This window comes from Mirounga leonina, unplaced genomic scaffold, assembly GCF_011800145.1.
Source record: "Mirounga leonina isolate KUSES-001 unplaced genomic scaffold, KU_Mleo_1.0 Mir_125, whole genome shotgun sequence".
NCBI classification, from domain to species: domain Eukaryota; kingdom Metazoa; phylum Chordata; class Mammalia; order Carnivora; family Phocidae; genus Mirounga; species Mirounga leonina.
In genome coordinates this window covers 77680255-77704875 of record NW_023270305.1, presented here as the reverse complement: position 1 = coordinate 77704875, position 24621 = coordinate 77680255, and positions in this window count along the sequence as shown.

Sequence of the window (24621 nt, the reverse complement as noted above, 5' to 3'; positions counted from 1 at the left end):
CTATCTTTAAGAGACACACTTTAGAGGTAAAAACACACACCGACTGAAGGGAAGAGATATTCCCTGCAAATGAAAATCACAGAAAGCTGGAGTAGCTATACTTCTATAAAACAAAATAGACTTTAAAACAAAGACCGTGAGGGGCACCTGGGTGGCTCAGTCGTTAAGAGTCTGCCTTTGGCTCAGGTCATGATCCCAGGGTCCTGGGATTGAGCCCTGCATTGGGCTCCCTGCTCCACGGGGAGCCTGCTTGTCCCTCTCCCACTCTCCCTGCTTGTGTTCCTTCTCTCACTGTGTCTCTCTTTTTAAAGATTTTATTTATTTATTTTAGAGAGAGAGAATGAGAGACAGAGAGCATGAGAGGGAGGAGGGTCAGAGGGAGAAGCAGACTCCCTGCCAAGCAGGGAGCCCGATGCGGGACTCGATCCCGGGACTCCAGGATCATGACCTGAGCCGAAGGCAGTCGCTTAACCAACTGAGCCACCCAGGTGCCCTAAATAAAATCTTTTAAAAAAATAAAAATAAAACAAAGACCATGATGAGAGACAAAGAAGAGTGTTAAATAATGATAAAGTAGTCAACTTAATAAGAGGATATAATATTTGTAGATATTTATGCACCCAACATACAAGCACCTAAGTGGGAGAAATAGACAGCAATACCATACTAGTAGAGAATCTAACACCGTACTTACATCTATGGATAGATCATCCAGACAGAAAAATCAATAAGGAAGCATTGGCCCTAAACAACACATTAGACCAGAAGGACCTAGGAAATATATAAGAATACTCTATGCACAAACAGCAGAATGCATATTCGTGTAGAGTACACACAGAACATTTTCGAGATAGAGTGTATGTTGGGCCACAAAATGAGTTTCTATAAATTTAAGAGGATTGAAATCACACCAAGCATCTTTCCTAACCACAATTATAGAAACTAGAAATTAAGTACATGACAAAAATTGGAATTCACAAATAAGTGGAGATTAAATAACATGCTACTAAATAAACAATGAGTCAATGAAGAAATCAAAAAAGAAAGAAAAAACCTTAAAAGCAAAGGAAAATGAAAATCTCAAAAAACCTAATTTTACACATGAAGGAACTAGAAAAAGAAGGAACAATGAAGCCCAGAGTTAATAGAAAGAAGGAAATAACAAAGATTAGAGCAGAAATAAATTAAGCAGAGACTAAAGAGACAATAGAGAGATCAGTGAAACTAAAAGCTGATTCTCTGAAAAGATAAACGAAACTGACAGCCTTTCACTAGACTCACTAAGAAAGAAAAAAAAGGTAAAATCAGAAATGAAAGAGATGTCACAACTGATAACACAGAAATACAAAGGATCACAAAATACTATTATGAAAAATTGTATGTCTACAAATTGGAAAACCTGGAAGAAATAGATATATTTCTAGAAATACACAACCTTCCAAAACTGAATCATGATGAAAAAGAAAATTTGAAAAACCTAACAAGGAGAAAGAATGAATCATCAAAAATCTCCCAACAAACAAAAGTCCAGGACCAGATGGCTTCCACTGGTGAATTCTACCGAACATTTAAAGAAGAATCAATACCAACCCTTCTCAAACTCTTCCAAAAAATAAAGGCAGGATAGGGAGAACTCTTTCAAATACATTTTTTGAGGCCAGCGTTACCCTGACACCAAAACCAGACAAGGATGCCACAAGAAGAGAAAATTAGAGATCAATATTCCTGATGAACATAGATGCAAAAATCCTCAACATAATTTTAGCAGAGTTCAATAATACATTAAAAAGATCATACACCATGATCAAGTGGGATTTATCCCAGGGATGTGAGCATGGTTCAACATGTGCAAATTAATCATTGTGATACACTGCATTGACAAAATGAAGGATAAAAATCATATGACTATTTCAATACATGCAGGAAAAGCATTTAAAACAATTCAACATCAATTTACGATAAAAAAATTTCTCAACGAAGTGGATATGGAGGAAACATGCCTCAATATAATAAAGGCCATATATGACAAGCCCACAGCTAACATCAAACTGAATGTTTTTCCTCTAAGATCAGGAAGAAAACAAAGATGCCCACTCTTGTGCTTTTATTCAACATAGTAATGGAAGCCCTAGCCAGGACAATTAGGAAAAAAAAGAAAAGGAAAAGAAAAGTCATCCAAATAGGAAGGAAAGGAATAAAACTGCCATTATTTGTAGATGATATGATGTGATATACAGAAAACCCTAAAGACTTCATCAAAAACCTATTAGAACTAATAAACAAATTCAGTGAAGTTTTGAGGTACAAAATCAATACACAAATAGCTGTTGTGTTTCTTTATGAGAAAAATGAACTTTCAGGAGAAGAATGTAAAAAAATAATCCCATTTACAATTGAATCAAAAAGAGTGAAATACCTAAGAATAAATTTAACCAAAGAGGTGAAAGACCTGTACTCTTGAAAATAACAAGATATTAATGAAAGAAATTGAAGAAGACACAAAGAAATAAAAAGATATTCTGTGTTCATGGAGTGGAAGAATTAATATTTTTAAATGTCCATACTACCCAAAGCAATCTGAAAATTGAATGCAGTTCTTATGAAAACCTCAAGAGCATTTTTCACAGAAATAAAGCAATCTTAAAATTTGTGTGGAACCACAAAGACTCTGAATAGCCAAAGCAATCTTGAGAAAGAAAAACATAACTGGAGGCATCAAGCTACATTACAAAGCTATAATAATTATTATTATTTATAGATTTTATTTATTTATTTTAAAGAGAGTGGGGGAGACAGAGGAGGGAGGAGAAGAGGGGGAGGGAGAGGAAGATGTAAAGAATCCCAAGCAGACTCAGCACCCAGCACAGAGCCTGAAGTGGGGTTCAATCTCATGACCCTGAGATCATGACCTGAGCCAAAACCAACAGAGACTTAACTGACTGAGCCACCCAGGTGATCCCAAAGCTACAGTGATTAAAACAGTACAGTACCAACAAAAAATAGACATATACATCAATGGAGCACAATAGAGGACCCAGAAATAAACCCATACATATATGGTCAATTACTTTACAACAAAGGAGCTAAGAATATACAACGGGGAAAAGACAATCTCTTCAATAAATGGCGTTGGAAAAACTGGACAGCTACATGCAAAAGAATAAAACTGGACCACTACCTTACACTGTAGACAAAAATTAACTCAAAATTTTAAAAACCTGAATGTAAGACCACGAACCACAAAACTTCTAGAAGAAAGTGTAGGTGGTAAGCTCCTTCATATAGATCTTGGTGATAAGTTTTTGAATCTGACACAAAAAGTAAAAGCAACAAAATAAAAAATTAACGAGTGGGACTACGTCAAACTAAAAAGCTTTTGCACAGCAATAGAAACCATCAATAAAATGAAAAGGCAGCCTATTGAAAAGGCAGACAAGATATTTAAAAATAATATATCTGATAAGAGGCTAATATCCAAAATATATAAAGAACTCATACAACTCAATGGAAAAAATGGGCAGAAGATCTGAATAGACATTTTTTTCAAAGACATACACATGGCCAACAGGTACATGGAAAGATTGTCAATATCACTCATCATCAGGGTAACTCAAAATCAAAACCACAATGCAATGTTATATCACACTTGTCAAAATGGCTACTATCAAAAAGACTAGAAATAAAAAGTGTTGGGTAGGATGCAGAGAAAAGGGAATATTTATGCACTGTTGGTGGGAATGTAAGTTGGTGCGACCACTGTGGAAAACAGTATTGAGATTCTTTAAAAAATTAAAAATAGAACTACCATATAATCCAGCAATTCCATTTCTGGAAGTGAAGAAAACAAAAACACTAACTTGAAAGTATGTATATATACATATATATACATATTTTGTGTATGTATATATACATATTCATGTTCATCGCAGCATTATTCACAATAACCAACATATGGAAACAACCTAAGAATCCATTGGTGAATGAATGAAGAAATTTTGGTACACACACACACACACACACACACAGAGGAATATTATTTAGCCATAAAAAGGATTGAAATCTTGCCATTTACAGCAACATGGATGGACACTGAGGGCATTATACTAAGTGAAATCATCTTACAATGGGAATACCTCCCAACAAACTTATCATAAGTTAAAAACATGGTGGTAAAAATTTATTGAAAACACCTAAACCACCATACATCATAGCTTAGCCCAGCCTACCTTAAACATGCTCAGAACACTTACTAACCTACAGTTGAGCAAAATCATCTAATTTGATAATCAAGTGTTAAATATCTCATGTAGGTTATTTTTGTTGTTGTTTTTGTTTTGTTTTGCTTTGCTTTTTTGTTTTGTTTTGTTTTCTATTTAGTTGTATGGGTTCTTTATTTTTTTGGATACTAACCCCTTACCAGATATTGATTTGCAAATATTTCCTCCCATTCAGTAGGTTGCCTTTTCATTTTGTTGATGATTTTTTTTTTCTGTTCAGAAGGTTTTTTTCTTTTTTAAAGATTTTTATTTATTTGTTTCACAGAGAGAGATACAGCGAGAGAGGGAACACAAGCCTGTACTCAAAGTGAAAAACAGAATGACTATCTAGATACACAATGTTTGTTAAGTATATTGGTTGTTTACCCTCACAATTGCCTGGCTGACTGAGCTGTGCTTCGGTGCCACAGCCCAGCATCATGAGAGTATCCTACTGCATATGGCTAGCCCAGGAAAAGATCGAAATTCAAAATCTGAAGTATGGTTCTACTGAATGAGTATTGCTTTAACAGCACCATAAGGTCAAAAAAAATCATAAGTTGCAGTATTGTAAGTCAGTGACCTTCTGTAAGTCAGACAGAGAAAGACAAATACTGTATGAGCTCTCTTGTATGTAGAACCAAGAAAAGGAAAATGAAAAAGAAAAAGAAACCCACACTCATAGATACAGAGAGCAGATTGGTGGTTGCAAGAGGCATGGGGTGGGAGAAACAGGCAAGCTGTTGTTATTGGTTTAGTTTAAATAAATTGAGTAAAAATTTTAAAATATGGAATTATACAGATTAAAAAAGTGTGAGTCTCCACAATTCCATCACCAACACTACTACCTTCCAGACAAAATTACTATTTAAAATTTATTGTGTATCCTTCTAGATCTATTTTCCTATGTGTTCATATATCTATATATGTATATCCACAATATATAGAATTATTTAAAATGAAATTAACATTTTGCAACCCAGAAAGAATCTCTGACCAGAAAATAAATAATATTTTAGAAGAGTCACTTTCTTGTTGTTGAAACATCACCAGAATGGAGCTTCTATTAATGCATGTAAAGCAATGGCCCTTCTTATAACAGATATAAAGTTTCAGATATTTAAAAGTGTTTCAAAAATGTTTTTTTTTTTAATAAAAAGAACATGAATTAATTTTGAAAACAAACAAAATAAATAAAATAAAGCTGTAGGAGGACTTTCTATTTCCAGTCTGGCATATAGGGAGCTTGGAAATTGTCACTTCCATCCCCACAACAAGAGATAAGCTGAACACCATGAAAATCAACCACTGTTCATAGAGCCATCGGGAAATTGAAGTCACAGGGCAAGCTGCTGCCCCCTAAATTGTCAAGTACAGAGAATCATGGCTTACCAGAACAGAAGTTCAAAAGCAGAAACCTCCATGGGCTCTGGTACTGGGCTAAGGGGTGGAGAACTGTAGTTGATGAGTTGCTAGGGGTTTGGTTTAACTCAAGTGTGTGAGTTAAAAACTCCAGGAGGGATACCCAAACTTTTGAGAGTTTTATCTCCAGGAGCCCCTTTATGTTCTCACAATGAAGACAAGACATGATTCCAGCAAAAAGAGTGGAAAAGCAGTCATTTTAAAATATACCCAGAGCATTGTATTCCTAACAGGGCCTGCCTTCAAGGGAAATAACTCTACCTGAACATCACTAACTGGGGTTTCACCAAAGTCTAACCATCATGGCAGAAGGGAACTACTCAAATCCAGCTGTGTTTAACCTTCTTGTTAAACATAAGACGTGTGTATGGATGATGTGGGGGGCCAGCCCAGGGCACTGGCTCGCTGAAAAGCTAAAACCTAACCACAAAAAGAACACTTCCCCCATACCCTAACACTGCATCAAAAGGATCCTGGATAATAACAAGGTATTACACTCAAAAGAACTATACATCTCAGGCTTATTTAAGGAACTCTAGAGGAACCCAAAGGAAACAGACAAAACATGGACATCAAGGAAAAATTTTTAATTCTTTTGAAATCTACAGCTATAGTAAACAGTAAACACAGCCTAACAAGGCAAAAAACATAAAACATCACATAAATGTTCTATTTACCTAAATTCCTTTACCCAGGACACCATATCTGACTTCAAAAAAAATTACAAGGCAAAAACAAAACAAAATGAAACAAAAAAACAAAACAAAACAAAAAAAACTGCACAGTCTGAAGAACCAAGCAAGCCCCAAAACCAGACTCAGATATGGCAGAGATATGGAATAATCAGACCCAGAATTAAAACACCAATGACTAAATGCCCAAGATAATAACAGAAAGGTTGGACAACATGTAAAAGCAGATATATATATAATGTAAGCAGAGAGCTGGAAACTCAAAGAAAGATTACAAAAATGTTAAAAAAGATTACAAAAAAAATCAAAAACACTGCACAAAAATTAAGAATGCTTTTGATGGACACATCAGTAGATTGGACACAGCATCCCCCTCAAAAAAAATCAGTAAGCCTGAAGAAATGGCAATAGAAACTTCCAAAACTGCAAGACAAATAGAAAAAGAATGAAAAAGATGAAACAGATTATCCAAGAACTGTGGGACAATTACAAAAGCTGTTACATACACATAACAAATATAGCAAATGTACCACCCTAATGCAAGATGTTAAAAATAGGGGATATGGGGGAGGTCATAGGAGAACTATGTACTTTCTGTCCAATTTATCTATAAATCTGAAAGTACTTAAAATATAGTCTATTAATTAAAAAACCTTAGAAGCAATGATTACAAATTATCACATGCACAAATAAAGTTGTAAATGGAATAATTCATTGGCTGAAGCAATAGCAGTGAGAATCTTTAAAACATTACTCTGAGTCTATATTGCAAGAACGCAGTAAAAAAGCAAGAACATAGTCTCAATACTGTCATTAATAATGATTATTTAATTAACATATTTGACACTTGTATCCTAGAAATGAGAATACTCATTGTTTTCCAATGTTTATGGAATATTTACACACATTATTTGTGTACCAGACTACAAAACTGATTTTAAGAAATTACCCAAGTCCTAGAGTTATAGGTTATATTATTTAATTAAAATGCAATGAAACTGGAAATTCATAGCACATGTTTTAAACTCCCCAAATTCCAATCTCTTAGAAACTTTAAAACACATAAAACTCTCTTAACCTAGTTTAAGGAGGAAATACACAACTGCAGGTTCTTTCAATATTAATATGGAATGTAAAAAGATCTGTACTCAGAGGGATAGTCATAATTATCCTCATAGACTTTGACTTCCCTTCCTGCCAACACATAGGATTTCCCAGACTACAACCACTGCTAGAAATATGTGGATAAATTTACAAAAATAGTTTTCAGGTAAGAAGTGAAATACAATATTATGGAAATGGAATAGAATGATATGTGTTTCCACACATTATAGCAAACATCTCCTTATCTAGAAATTGTGAAGAAAAAGTGGAGGTTCAAGTATAAAATGAAATTAGGGCTCAGCTACATTCCCCAAGAATAATTTTATTTTGAGATGAGGCCATTTGAAACTTCAGCACAAAGAGAGGCAGAGCAAGAGGGCGGGGGAATAAGAGACCTGGATTTCATCTGGTCCCAGGAATTCGGCTGGATAGGGATCAAAATATTCTGAACACCTATGAACTCAACAGGAGATCGAAGAAAAGAATAGCAACTCTCTGAACAGAAAACCAACCACTTTCTGGAAGGTAGGACATGCAGAGAAGGGAATCCGTGGCGATATTTGGGAGGCAGGGAAGGGGGCCTCCATGGGCCACTTCTGGCAAGTGATAGAGCCCCGGAGCACAAAATCGGAACTTTTAGAAGTCGGCTCCGCTGAGGGACGTCGCTCCAGTGGCTAAGTGGGGAGTGGAACCCTCATGGGACAGTGTGGTCTCAGGACCCGTGGGGTCACAGAAAGACCAGGGTGCCTGATTGCAGGAGAGCTCCCAGGGATTGGAGCCGGGAAGCCGGCTGCAGAGACAGAGCCAAGGTGTGGGCTCTTAGCTCGGGGTTGCCATAAACCGTGATCCCGGGCACAGTCGGGCCACTGCTCCTCCAGCAGGGACCCAACAGCGGCAGATCCGGGGAGACTCCCCTTCCTCCCCCAGAAGGAGCAGTGCAGGAGTGCATGGCAGGGATCTGCTGGGTTTGGAGACTCCACATGGGGTCGTGTGCCAGAGATAGAAATGCTCGGTTACAGGCCGGGTGAGCACGGAGTGCGGCCTGTGACCGGGAAGACAGGAATGACTGCTTTTCTCTGGGGTTCACTGAGGAGTGGGGCCCCGAGTTCTCGGCTCCTCCGGGGCAGAGACTGGGAGGCCTCCATTTCACTCTCGTCCTCCAAAGCTGTACAGAAAGCTTGCAGGGAACAAAACCTCCCGAGGGCAAACCCTAGCAGATTACTTAGCCAGAACCAGGCAAGGGCAGGGCAGTTCCGCCTCTGGCAAAGACATTTGGGAACCACGGCAACAAGCCCCTCACCCAGAAGATCAGCGAGAATAGCCAGCCAAGACCAAGTTTACCGATCAATGAGAACGGCAGAACTCCAGCGCTAGGGGAATACTTCACATAGAATTCATGGCTTTTTTCCCATGATTCTTTAGCCTGTCAAAGTTAATTTTTTTAACTATCTTTTTTTTTTAATTTTCTTTTTCCCTTTTTCAACCAACATCTTATCAATTGCTTTTTTAAAAATATTTTTTATTTTTCATTTTTAGAGTCATGTTCTATCCCTTCATAGTAGTTACCCTTATTTTTGGTATATATATATATATAAGTTTTCCTCTCTTTAAAATTTTGAGATACAGTTTCTTCTAACAGATCCAATATACCCTAAATCTCTAGTGTAGGGCTTTGTTCTAGTCTCCTGCCTGATCACATTCTCTCCCTTTTATTTTTTAAATCCTATTCTTTCTTTTTTCAACCACCTTTTTATCTTATCAATTCCTTTTATAAAATCTTTTATAATTTTCATCTTTACAGTCATATTCTGTCCCTTCACCAAATTAACCCTTATTTTTGTACATATATAAGTTTTTCTCTCTTTAAAATTTTAGGAGGCACTTTCTTCGAACAGACCAAAATACACCCAAAATCTAGTGTGGGGCACTGATCTATGCACCAACCCGATTATATTTGATCATATTCTGTTTGTTTTGTTTTGTTTTTGTTTGTTTTAAATCTTCTTCTTTTTCTTTTTCTTATTTCTTTCTTTCCCTTTCTTTTCCCCCAGTTCAGGTCTTTTCTGACTGGTTTAGTGTATATTTTCTGGGAATGTTATTAACCTATTAGCATTTCATTCTTTCATTCATCTATTCTTCTCTGGACAAAATGAAAAGATGGAAAAAATCACCTCAACAAAAAGAACAAGAGGTAGTACCGAATGCCAGGAACCTAATCAATACGGACATTAGTAAAATGTTGGAACTAGAGTTCAGAATCATGATTTTAAAGATACTAGCTGGGCTTGAAAAAAGCATGGAAGTTATTAGAGAAATGCTTTCTGGAGAAATAAAAGAAATAAAATTTAACCAAGTTGAAATAAAAAAGGCTATTAATGAGGTGCAATCCAAAATGGATGCTCTAACTGCTAGGATAAATGAGGCAGAAGAGAGAATCAGTGATATAGGAGGCCAAATGATGGAAAATAAAGAAGCTGAGAAAATGAGAGATAAACAATTACTGGATCACGAGGGCAGAATTCGAGAGATAAGCGATACCATAAGACGAAACAACATTAGAATAATTGGGATCCCAGAAGAAGAAGAAAGAGAGAGAGGGGCAGAAGGTATATTGGAGCAAATTATAGCAGAGAACTGCCCTAATTTGGGAAAGGAAACAGGCATCAAAATCCAGAAAGCACAGAGAACCCCTCTCAAAATCAATAAAAATAGGTCAACACCCTGACATCTAATAGTAAAACTTACAAGTCTCAGAGACGAAGAGAAAATCCTGAAAGCAGCTCAAGAGAAGAGATATATAACCTACAATGGTAGAAACATTAGATTGGCAACAGACCTATCCACAGAGACCTGGCAGGCCAGAAAGGACTGGCAAGATATATTCAGAGCACTAAATGAGAAAAATATGCAGTGAAAAATACTGTATCCAGCTAGGCTGTCACTGAAAATAGAAGGAGAGATAAAATGTTTCCAGGACAAACAAAAATTAAAGGAATTTGCAAACACAAAACCAGCCCTACAAGAAATCTTGAAAGGGCTCCTCTAAGCAAAGAGAGAGCCTAAAAGCAACATAAACCAGAAAGGAACACAGATAATATACAGTAACAGTCACCTTACAGGCAATACAATGGCACTAAATTCCTATCTTTCCATAGTTACCCTGAATGTAAATGGGCTAAATGCCCCAATCAAAAGACACAGGCTATCAGATTGGATTAAAAAACAAGACCCATCAATATGCAGTCTGCAAGAGACTCATTTTAGACCCAAAGACACCCCCAGATTGAAAGTGAAGGGGTGGAAAACCATTTACCATGCAAATGGACACCAAAAGAAAGCTGGGGTAGCAATCCTTCTATCAGACAAATTAGATTTTAAACCAAAGACTGTAATAAGAGATGAGGAAGGATACTATATCCTACTTAAAGGATCTATCCAACAAGAAGATCTAACAATCATAAATATCTGTGCCCCTAACATGGGAGCAGCCAATTATATAAGCCAATTAATAACAAAAGCAAAGAAACACATCAACAACAATACAATAATAGTGGGGGACTTTAACACCCCCCTCACTGAAATGGACAGATCATCTAAGCAAAAGATCAACAAGGAAATAAAGACTTTATATGACACACTGGACCAAATGGACTTCACAGATATATTCAGAACATTCCATCCCGAAGCAAAGGAATACACATTCTTCTCTAGTGCCCATGGAACATTCTCCAGAATAGATCACACCCTAGGTCACAAATCAGGTCTCAACTGGTACCAAAAGTTTGGGATCATTCCCTGCATATTTTCAGACAACAATGCTTTGAAACTAGAACTCAAACACAGGAGGAAAGTTGGAAAGAACTCAAATACATGGAAGCTAAAGAGCATCCTACTAAAGAATGAATGGGTCAACCAGGAAATTAAAGTAGAATTAAAAAAATACATGGAAACCAATGAAAATGAAAGCAGAACTTTTCAAAATCTTTGGGATACAGCAAAAGCAGTCCTAAGAGGAAAGTGTATAGCAATACAAGCCTTTCTCAAGAAACAAGAATGGTCTCAAATACACAACCTAATCCTACACCTAAAGGAGCTGGAGAGAGAACAGCAAATAAAGCCTAAACCCATCAGGAGAGGAGAAATAATAAACATCAGAGCAGAAAACAATGAAATAGAAACCAAAAGAACAATAGAACAGATCAATGAAACTAGGAGCTGGTTCTTTGAAAGAATTAACAAGATTGATAAACCCCTGGTAAGACTTACCAAAAGAGAAGTGAAATGACCCAAATCAACAAAATCATGAATGAAAGAGGACAGATCACAACCAACACCAAAGAAATACAAACAATTATAAGAACATATTATGAGCAACTCTATGCCAACAAATTAGATAACCTGGAAGAAATGGATGCATTCCTAGAGATGTATCAACTACCAAAACTGAAGCAGGAAGAAATAGAAAACCTGAACAGACCTATAACCACTAAGGAAATTGAAGCAGTCATAAAAAATCTCCCAACAAACAAAAGCCCGGGGCCAGATGGCTTCCCAGGGGAATTCTAACAAACATTTAAAGAATTAATACCTATTTTCCGAAACTGTTCCAAAAATTAAAAATGAAAGGAAAACTTCCAAACTCATTTCATGAGGCCACAATTACCTTGATCCCCAAACCAGACAAAGACCCCATCCAAAAGGAGAATTACAGACCAATATCCTTGATGAACATGGATGCAAAAATTCTCACCAAAATACTAGCCAATAGGATTCAACAGTACATTAAAAGGATTATTCACCACGACCAAGTGGGATTTATCCCTGGGCTGCCAGGTTGGTTCAACATCCACAAATCAATCAATGTGATACAATACATTAATAAAAGAAAGAACAAGAACCATACGATCCTCTCAATAGATGCAGAAAAAGCATTTGACAAAGTACACCATCCTTTCTTGATCAGAACTCTTCAGAGTATAGGGATAGAGGGTACATACCTCAATATCATAAAAGCCATCTATGAAAAACCCACAGCAAATATCATTCTCAATGCGGAAAAACTGAGAGCTTTCCCCCTAAGGTCAGGAATATGGCAGGGATGTCCACTATCACCACTGCTATTCAACATAGTATTAGAAATCCTAGCCACAGCAATCAGACAACAAAGAGAAATCAAAGGCATCCAAATCAGCAAAGAAGAAGTCAAACTCTCACTCTTTGCAGATGATATGATACTTTATGTGGAAAACCCAAAAGACTCCACCCCAAAACTGCTAGAACTCATATAGGAATTCAGTCAAGTGACAGGATATAAAATCAATGCACAGAAATCAGTGGCACTCCTATACACCAACAACAAGACAGAAGAAAGAGAAATTAAGGAGTCGATCCCATTTACAATTGCACCCAAAACCATAAGACACCTAGGAATAAATCTAACCAAAGAGACAAAGGATCTGTACTCAGAAAACTATAAAATACTCATGAAAGAAATTGAGGAAGACACAAAGAAATGGAAAAACTTTCCATGCTCGAGGATTGGAAGAACAAATATTGTGAAGATGTCAATGCTACCTAGAGCAATCTACACATTCAATGCAATCCCCATCAAAATATCATCCCCTTTTTTCAAAGAAATGGAACAAATAATCCTAAAATTTGTATGGAACCAGAAAAGACCCTGAATAGCCAGAGGAATGTTGAAAAAGAAAAGCAAAGCTAGCGGCATCACAATTCCAGACTTCCAGCTCTATTACAAAGCTGTCATCATCAAGACAGTATGGTACTGGCACAAGAACAGACACATAGATCAATGGCACAGAATAGAGAGCCCAAAAATGGACCTTCAACTCTATGGTCAACGCATCTTCGACAAAGCAGGAAAGAATGTCCAATGTAACAAAGTCAGTCTCTTCAACAAATGGTGTTGGCAAAATTGGACAGCCACATGCAGAAGAATGAAACTGGACCATTTCCTTACACCACACACAAAAATAGACTCCAAATGGTTGAAAGACCTCAATGTGAGACAGGAGTCCATCAAAATCCTAATGTAGAACACAGGTAGCAACCTCTTTGACCTCAGTCGAAGCAACTTCTTCCTAGAAACATCACCAAAGGCAAGGGAAGCAAGGGTAAAAATGAACTATTGGGACTTCATCAAGATAAAAAGCTTTTGCACAGCAAAAGAAACAGTCAACAAAACCAAAAGACAACCGACAGAATGGGAGCAGATATTTGCAAATGACATATGAGATAAAGGGCTAGTATCCAAAATCTATAAAGAACTTCTCAAACTCAACACCCAAAGAACAAATGATCCAATCAAGAAATGGGCAGAAGACATTTTTCCAAAGAAGACATCCTAACGGCCAACAGACACATGAAAAAGTGCTCAACATTGCTCGGCATCAGGAAAATCCAAATCAAAACCTCAATGAGATATCACCTCACAGCAGTCAGAATGGGTAAAATTAATAAGTCAGGAAAGGACAGATGTTGGCGGGGATGCGGAGAAAGGGGAACCCTCCTACACTGTTGGTGGGAATGCAAGCTGGTGCAGCCACTCTGGAAAACAGTATGGAGGTTCCTCAAAAAGTTGAAAATAGAGTCACCATACGATCCAGCAATTGCACTACTGGGTATTTACCCCAAAGATATAAATGTAGGGATCCCAAGGGGTACATGCACCCCGACGTTTATAGCAGCAATGTCCACAATAGCCAAGCTGTGGAAGGAGCCAAGATGTCCATGGACAGATGAATGGATAAAGAAGATGTGGTATAGATATACAATGGAATATTATGCAGCCATCAAAAGGAATGAAATTTGCCATTTGCAATGATGTGGATAGAACTGGATGGTGTTATGCTGAGCGAAATAAGTCAATCAGAGAAAGACATGTATCATATGACCTCACTGATATGAGGAATTCTTAATCTCAGGAAACAAACTGAGGGTTGCTGGAGTGGTGGTGGATGGGAGGGATGGGGTGGCTGGGTGATAGACATTGGGGAGGGTATGTGCTATGGTGAGGGCTGTGAATTGTGCAAGACTGTTGAATCACAGAGCTGTACCTCTGAAACAAATAATACATTATATGTTAAAAAAAAATAAAAAGAAGAAGATAGCAGGAGGTGAAGAATGAAGGGGGGGAATCAGACGAGGCAATGAACCATGAGAGACAATGGACTCTGAAAAACAAACGGAGGGTTCTAGGGGGGAGGGGGGTTGGAGGATGGGTTAGCCTGGTGATGGGTATTAAAGAGGACACATTCTGCATGGAGCACTGGGTGTTGTACTCAGGCAATGAATCATGGAACACTGCATCAAAAACTAATGATGTAATGTATGGTGATTAACATAACATAATAATAAAACAAAAAATGAAACTTCAGCACACATGTTTTTACCTCCTTTCTCTTTGCCTGGTGAACTGGTAGTCAGACCCTTTGGAAAGTCTCAAAAGTTTCCCTCTTGAGCCCATATTGCAGTTGATCCATGGTACGTGGGAAGGAGGTTAGAAGCAACTGGAAGCAATATCTCAGACTGTGGGAGTAAAATGGCGGTGGGTTCCTATCTGGCGCTCAAAGACGAAAAAATGATGTGACAGAGGGTTCTCAGCTCATGCCTGCTAAGAGGGTCCAGCAGGCTTTCTCAGGAAGATGAGGAGAGGTGTCCACTAGAGCAGCTCCCCTCCACCACTCTGCTACCCCCAAGCACCACCTAGGACAAGCATTCCTGGACCCTAGAAAGGAGCAGCATGTTTAGGAGAACAGCTTGCATGTGCTGAGTAGAAACTGAGACAAAGGAGGAGAAAATCTACGGGCCAGTAGCACAAACCAAGACTCTGTAAAGTGCCTGGAGATGAATGAGATGGACCAGCAACTTCACAAAATTTTACACATGGCCCTGGGAGTCCAATTCCTGTAGGCATCCTGGTCAGTCTTGGCCACAACACTCCATTCTCGATTCCTTTACTCCGGCATGAAGGTTGTCCCATTCTCAGATGGTTGACCTAGGAGAGAGCATAGTCAAAGTGGGGGCTCAGTATCAAGAGTTTAGTGTGGGATCGAATAGCTCTTCTCATGCAAATTGCAAGGACTCTCTGGGGTGTGGGAAGGAAAGCGATGAGCTACAGAATCATGAGTGGAGGACTCGGCATCCTGCTCCCACAGCTATTTTTCCTTTTTTTTTTTGTTCCCCTTTACTTTGGGTCTGATCCCAGCAAATCCTTTTGCCAGATAAAGCACTGAAGTAGAGAAAGCAGCATTTCCACAGCATTATTGAAAAATGTTCTTTCCTACAGCCAAAACTGAGACAGAAATGCCAAGACGTTTACACCCAAAGAACTGACCGAGAGCCAAACACATGCTGGGTTTGCTTGGAGTGGGGGGTGGTGAAGGGAAGAGAAAGAACATTCACACTGTATAAGATGACACCAGACAACAGCACTTGCAAAGCAGAATTCGCAATATTAAGCACACTTCTTATTACCCAAGGGAACCTTCAGAAAAGATAAGTTGCTTGGATTTTCAACAAAAAGATTAAAGTATTCCAACTGGCATTTCCCTCCGGAGGCCCAAGATGTCCTGTTTTCTCTGCAGCAGCTGTCCCTTTCCACAAAGGCCCAGTGACTTGGAAAAGGGAAAACATAATGGCTTCTTGTCAGAGTTCACTTGTGTCTTTGGCTTCTCCTAATTTCTTTGGCCTTCCATGTATTAAGGACCAATTTGTGATTAGCCAGGCAAATGGAATAAAAAGGAGAGTTTTAGAAAATGAACCACGTTGATTAGCATGTCCTGGTGGGGATTTTGGATCACCGCAGAGCATCTCCAGTTCACTTCTGCGAGAGCAAAGCCAGTGAAAATCCAGTCTGATTTTAAAGAAAGAATATATGCCCAGTGCCACTTGAATACTTGGAGAAAGGGAGAAAGTCTGGTGGAATCAATAAGTAACCATAAAATCTCACACGTGGTAAATGCTGAGATATTCTAAAGCTCATTTGGATTAGAGTAATTTATTGAGAAGTACAGAAATCACTATAAGGAGGGCATGGGAATAGAGAGAAACGAATATATTAACTGCTGATAATGAGTGACAAACTAAGTTGACTGTTTCTTGAGAGAGAGAAGGAGGAGGAGGACAAGAGGGAGGAGGAGGGGTAAAAGGGAAGAAGAAGGGAAAGAAAGGAAGGAGAAGGGAAGAGGAGGAAGAGGAAGAAGAGGAGGAAAAGGAAGAAAGAGGAGGAGAAGGAGAAGCAGGGGAAGTGGATAACATTTCTATAAAATTTCAGGAATCTTTTCTCTTATGTCAACTCCCTTACAGCTGTTTGCCCTCTTGGTTGCTAGATACACGATCCTTCTGTTTAAGTGTGTGGGTGCCTTTAGGTTGGAGTGGCACAATTTTGATAGCATTTGATCAGATCAACTCTGGATGGAAAATGCCTTGGAGATAATATGGGAACAACCCTGAGGTTCCCAAAGGCAAGCCCTTCAACCCAGACCAGGAGGACAAAGCCTCCACCCAGATCCACAGGACGGCTCCCAGCTGCAAACCTGTGATGAGAAGACAGGTAGCTTCTCAAGCTCCCTTCAGTCAGAGGAAATGTGCCCCCAGCATTCCCTGCTGGGAAGAGCGCAGCAAGAATAAGCTTTGCAAAGTAGTCCACTAGGAATATGCCAAGTGTGTTCTTGGGAAGTGTCCCCAAAGCAAATGTAATAAAATACAGTGAAGCAGCTACTTCAACCTCCTCCTTTCTACTATTCTCTGTAGCTCTCCCCCTTTTAAAATCTCTCTCTCTTTGATGGCTCTGGCATCATCTTCAGCAGCTGTAGTCTCAGAAGGGAGGGCCAGATTAGGGGGAAGAAAAGAACTGTTGGAACAAAATGAAATTCTAGAGCTTCTGGCATGATAGGTGACTCAGAGAGAGTGAAGCCCGTCCTACAGATTTGCACTGATGAGCTCACCAAGCTGAGCTAATTGCCTGTGAATTGCTCCATTATACCAAACACCCATGCTGATGCATGGAACATCTTCGTTCAAAGCAAAGTATTTATCATGGCAGTGGTGTTGGGAAAACAGTGATAGCTTATGGAACTGAAATATGAGGATCATTTAATCTGAAATCCCATTAAAGGGCAGGTACAATGAGAATTGAAACAAGGAGGGTAGCTGGGAGATAGAGGAAGGAACATAAAGGAACTGTATTTTTAATGTTAAACAGTAATATAAGTAAAGGCAAGTGCCATCCTTCAAAAGAAGGAGGGAAGGAGGTGCACAGACCACTCTTACCTAGAATGGCAGTGAGACTTGTATAAGGAGGTGACTATGCTATATGCCCTAGAAAAGTCAGAGCCCCAAATCTCAGTCACTACCGACAATGGCTGAAGACCCTACTGTAGAATTTCGGGTGAAAGGCTCCTCCCCACCGTGTCCCCATGCTGCCCCCTAGGGTCTCCTCCCCACCTCCTCTACTGGCTGTGGGTTCCCTCCCCATCTCCACAGCTGCACACCTGACCATCACCAGTGTGACACACTGTGAGTACACATTGGCCAAGTTGACACAAATCCCCTTGCCAGACTGACAAGGCTTCAAGATTTTGAATAGTATGTTCATCCTGACTCGTTTCCATGTTCATTCCAGGATCATTTAATTTGATCTGATCAAATGCAAGACAGACAGAAAAGAAGGCACAGCCTTGTGGAACCAGAGCAGGCACACCGAGATCTCACTCTAGAAACAGTGGTTCTCAAAGTGTGGTCCCTGGACCAGCAGCATCAGCATTGCATGAAACCTTGTTAGAAGCACAGATTCAGCCTGTATCTATGGAATCAGCTGCTCTGAAGAGACCAGTAATCTGTGTTTTAGCAAGCCTTCCAATTTAAGTTTCAAAATCTCTAGTCTAAAAGATCTTTCATAGGTAGTAGAACACCTCTGACCCATTCCTCTGCTTGGAATGTGCTTCCCCTATTACCTGTCCAGAAAAACTCCTGGCCTCTCAAAATGCACCTCAAATTTTTGTTTGTTTGTTTTTGTCTTTTAAAGATCTTATTTATTTATTTGTCAGAGAGAGAGAGAGAGCACAAACAGGGGGAGTGGCAGTCAGAGGGAGAAGCAGCGTCCCCGTTGAGCAAGGAGTCCCATGGGGGGACTCCATCCCGGGACCCTGGGATCATGACCTGAGCCGAAGGCAGACGCTTAAACCGAATGAGCCACCCAGGCGTCCTGGCAGCTTCAAGTTTCAACAATGAACTATTTCCTAATTCTCCATCTTTGGTGTTCTTATGGTGACCTTCTGTCATCATTTTTAAGAACAGTTTTGAAAGTTTTGTTTTCCTGCCTGGATGATTCTCAGTATCTCCAAAACCTACAAAGCAGATTGCTTATGTTAAAACCTGAATAGATTTGAAATAAAACAGACCCTATAAATATGGAGCAGTTATGTTATATTTTCTTTGCGCCATGATTGGAGTTGATAATTTTGAGCTAAAGGACAAACAGAGGTAAAACAAATAGAGTAGATAAGAAAAAGGTAGATAAAGGGATAAGAGACAGAAATTTAAGAATAGCATTTGATAGATTAAATTGTTGAAGAGTATTTAGAAAGAACTGTTCTCACAACCAGAGTTAATAAGCTCTCTGCGAGGTAATAAGCTCACCCTCACTAAGGTGTTCCAAGTGTGGTTAGTGGATGATAAATATGAGCTGACGTTGTAGATAAAAACCAATCGATTGGAGTAAATTGCTTGAGGCACTGTGTTAAGCATTATAATTGGATCAAGGACTAGCTGGACAATTCCAATGTGGATTAGTAATGTCTGCTTTGAGTGTAAGAGTGGGGACTGGGGTGTCATGAAGTCAACTTATCATGGCCAGTGATGCTAAAGACATACTGTATGTGGCACATGGTAGGACTAAATTAGACGACCTCTTAGAAATATACCTTTTCCGTGTCAATGATAAAAACAAGAATTTTTAGATGGAAGGCACCATGAAAATACAAGGTATTACTTTTAGCATACTGTTAACGATAAGCCACTGTAGATGAAGGAAGATGTTGAGGATGAGCGGCTTAAGCCCAAGATGGAGCAGGGTAAGACAGTCCTGGTTCACAACTGCCAGGCTTGTAGGTAAATATTTGATACCCTGACATACATCACAAGGCCACTAACTAACAGGCAAGCATAAAATACTTGGTGAAAATAAATAATTAACAAGAAAGTAATTAGAGGTCTTTTAAAAAACAATCTATCTTGATTAATCTAAAAGAGCTTAAATGAATGGTTCTCTATAAAACCAAGTAATCATCGTTTCCATCATTGCCACCTGCTAGTGATGTGTTTACTCCAATTATTTATAAGCCACAGGAGGACTGGAGAGCTCCGGGTGGCTACTTCGAGCTACCCATACCTTGAGCAGGTATTTAATAAACAATTCCCTTTCAGCTTATTTTCCTTTTTGGAAGGGGAGATAAAGTTGTAAAAATGCCCAGACTGGGGAGGGAAGTCATCATTTTGTTTTAGAGGCAGTGGTAAAATGGACACTTTCTAAAATGCGATCTGGAGACCTCAAGGGCCATGTTGATATATTTGGACAATTATTTTCTACACTGAATTTAAAACCACTCACATGGTAGTTCCCAGGCTTTAAGTTACAAAAACTACCATCATTCAATATTTATAGACACCAGGATCCCCCCGTGTCAGACGCATCCCTCATCCATTCCCAACACACCAGGCTTCTTCCCTGAAAAGTCACTTGATCAGGGTATTTTTGAGTATCGTTAACTCCTTAATGCAACACAAATAAAACATTCTTTGCCATAAATCACCTGTGATCAGTAGTGAGAAATATTTTAAGCCATCCTTTGAATACAACTATTTTTACCCTGCCATTATTTAGGACATTCCGGAAAAACCCTTTGTTATCTGGCCTGATGTCATAATGAAAGGAAGAGCTTTGTTTCAGCAGAAATGGATACAGAGCCAGAAGAAATTCATCTTCAGAAACTAGATTCTTCTTCAGAAAGAAATATGAAGAGAACCATTGCATAGATTTTGTACATGTCTTCGAACTCAGGTCTATCAATGAGTTTCTGCAGTGGTAAAATGGGAAAATAGTAAGTAGCTCAGAGTAGTTTTGAGGATTTAATGAGGAAAGATATCAATAATGCAGGACTGTATCAGCTACAAAACAAATACTTGATAAACATTAGTTATCCCCCTTAATTTCTCTCTTTTCCATTTATAAAGTTCTGGCCATCCCACTGTGGGGCTCGGGCCTCGTCTAATCCTTCGGGGGAGAGTCTAATGGGATCAAGGCCAACACTGAGGCTCAGCAGTCTCTGTCACTGCAAGGCCACTCTTGACTTCAAATTTTAAGACTTAACAACCTGAATTCTACTTTGTTATTCAGATTCTTTCTCCAGTTTCTAAGGTCTGCTAAACAGATTCCTGAGTAGGGTGCCGTAATTTCAGTCCCATGAGTGAGAACACCCATCTCTTTGGGACATCAGTCCTCCCTCCCTCCATCACCTTCTCCATTTCACCCTCATCCGTCCATCCTAGAGCCCTAGTTCTGGGATTGCTCAGAGGCTGGGTGGTGCTAAGTGCTGCCGCACCACCTTGACGCAGAGCACCTGCCTGGCTTTCTGACACATCCTGTGTGCTCCTTGGCAGCATTCTACCCTTCTCTGACGACAACTCCATGACATCTGTTAGATGACCTGGTGTCAACTGTCTGTCTAGAATGTACCTGCTGTCTGTGCTTTCACTTTTGGCCATGCAGTTTCTGAGAAATGGATTTGATGGATTCCTAGAAACTAGCCCTGCTATTGTCTCTTAAGTGATTGCTTCTCTAGACTGGCTTGTTCAATCAGTTCAACCATGTCTTGGCTGGATACTCTAGTCAAACACACTGAATTCTTCGCAAGATATTTCTGAAGTATCTACTCTATGGCCAGTGTTATTCAGAGGCTACAGACAGAACAATGAGCAAAATAAAACTGCTGCCATGATTGTAGCTTCCATTCTAGTAGGGGAGACTGACAACGGCCAAATGTGCTGTGTATGTTCCATGAGCTCTGTCGAATCTACTCTCCACCCTCCCCACCCATTCTGTGCCCTCCGGATACTAACTCTGTGGACTGGTCTAGGGGTGGTGCCTCAGTCTGGCTGTCCCAGGTGCTTGGTCATCCCATGGCCTCTGTTAATGCTTCCCACATCTTATAAATAGCTCCCTATTCAACTCTCTTGTATTTACCTATTTGAATGCACCATCTGTTTACTGCAAAGACCCTGACTACTACACCAGATGAAGAAATATATGCTATTGTGTCAGGCAGTGGCATGTATTGTGAATTCAAAAATGAAGCAGAATGGGGTAGACATGGTGCTAGGAAGTGCTTAATCTTTTAGGTTAAGAATGGTCAGCAAAGACCTATCATAGCTGGTGACATTTGGCAAAGACCTGAATGACTTGAGGTGGGGTTGCCAGAAAAATTACAGATGCCCAGTTAAATTTGCATTTCAGATAGATGACAAATAAGTTTTTGTTTAAGTATGTCCCAAATACTGCATGGGACACATTTACACCAAAAAATTATTAATTGTTTAACTGGAAGGCAAATCTAACTGGATGTCCTGTATTTTTATTTGCAAAATCTGGCATCTCTAATTTGAAGACATGAACAATATGAATGAGTATCTGGAGGAAGAACATTCCAGGCAGAGCAAATACCAATTACAGAGACCTGAGGAGATGGGTCTATAGTTGGTGAATTCATGGAATATTAAGAAACAACAGCCTGTTGTCTTAGCTATTGTGTGTTGTTAATGGGCCATAGGGTATTAGCGGAGGGATAGGGGAGTAAGATTTACAATGCTGGGCCATCCCCTGTGGCCTGTGCTTTCTCTCATCTCTCAATTGCCCAATTCAGTTTTTTATGTTAATTACAGTCATGGGGGGAAAGGAAGAGAGAGAAGGAAATCAAAATGCCATAGCCCTCAGTGCAGCAATAACAAATGAACCTGAAAATTACTTGAAAGTAGCCGATATCATTTTATGAATAAATACTAACTCTTAGGCAAATCACATGCAAATTACCTCGATGCTCCTGTAACTCATGCAGCTGAGTACAACTCCTGGAAACCCTGGGAGAGCTGTCCTCTTTGCTGTACTCCTGCTGGTGGGTGTACACCTGCCTGAACCACCAAGCAGAGGAAGGCATGCCGTCCATACCGACCCATAGCAGACAAAAACTCTCCACGAATGATCAGGTTCATAACACCCTCCTCTGACCCAGAACTTGACCCTGACTCTCTTGCATGCCCTCTCATTCAGTTCTTCTAAAAACCTTAGCTAAGGAGGTGCCACGATCCACATTAAAAAGAGAGAACAAGGCTTTGCCCAGAACATCATGCCTATGGGGTTGATTCAGGGCAGGAGGAAACTGGTAGTTTGACTCAATGTACTTAATGCATTTGGCAATTTAGCATGAATACTCTGACTTAGAGCCCTATGTAAACACTTCAAAGAAATGAATTCAGACATTCACTACAAGGTGTTCTTAATCATGTGTGTGTTCAAGTGACTAAAAAAATGCATCAGATAAATCACAGAAAGAAAACCATTCCTTAAGGACGGCATATTTGCAGGCAACACCTCTACTAATGTTTAAGTTCTGAATTCTAACAAATGTGGCCTTTAACAGTTTGTGTACACTAAGTAAGCAGCCCATATGGAACAGAGTATGCGAATGGGAACCCACAAGAGGATAAATAGGATTCACTACCTACAGATAATTACTTTTTCTAAGATAGATAGATCGATAGATAGATGATATAAGCATTTTCTGAGATATACAGTAATAATTTTGAGAAGGGGTATCTCTTTCTTGCCACTTTTCATGTGTGATCCAAAATTAACAAAACAAATAAACACAACGGAAGAGCATAATGAGTTGATTTCTCAATGGTATGGTGTACCAAGTCAGCGAAGGAAGTAGATGCCTCGACTGATGTTTGCAGCGAGGACCTTTACAGTGAGAGCTCTGGAGGGCAACGCATGTGGAACAGCATTGAGCTATGAGGACGGAGGCCATCACACCAAGGGTCTACTCACCCCACAGGGAGCTCTGGAGCTGAAGTGAGGTTACAGAGGCGCCCCACATTGGGCCCGGGGCTCAAGCCTTAAACCCTCACAACAACCACACATCAAATGCAGGCTGCCCACCAAAATTAGCCATGACCTTGGGCAAGGCAGCTCTTCAGTCAAAGACAATTGTGAGAGGACACTCAACTGCAAGCTGCCAGTTGTAATGACTCCCTTGCTAGGGAAATGAGTGTTCCTTGTAGGAAGGGCAGAGAGGAGGGCCTGCATGGTGCACAATAGCATCCACCATTCCTAAACTTAGGAAGGTTAGGAAAAAGCTTGCTTTGTCTATGTCACAAGGAAAAAGAGTGAGAAGGTCTATAGTTTGCTTTTATATAACTTATTTTTGCCCTGTTTGCCCTCATTGCTTTTTAAAGCTTTTTAAATTAAGGTATAATTGACATATAACATTATATTAGTTTGAGGTATGTAACATAATGATTTGATATTTATATATATTGCTAAATGATCACCAGAGTAAGTATGGTTTACACCCATCACCTTACATAGTTACGATTTTTTCCCCTGTGATGAGAACTTTTAAGATCTACTTTTTTAGCAATTTTCAAATATGCAGTATGGTGTTCTTAACCATAGTTACCGTGCTGAACATTATATCCCCATGACTTATGTATTTTATAACTAGAAGTTGTACCTTTTGACTACCTTCACCCATTTCTCCCACCCCCCACTGCCACCTCTGGTAACACCAACCTGTTCTTTATTATTTTTTAAAAGATTTTATTTATTTATGAGAGAGAGAGAGAGATCACGAGCAGGGGGGAGGGGTAGAGGGAGAAGCAGACTCCCCACTGAGCAGGGAGCATGATGCGGTACTCGATCCCAGGATCCTGGGATCAGGACCTGAGTTGAAGGCAGATGCTTAAGCAAATGAGCCACCCAGGTGCCCCTGTTATGCTTTTATTATATAATAATAAGTATGTGATATTCAGGCATACCCTGGAGACATTGTGGTTTCCATTTCACCACCACA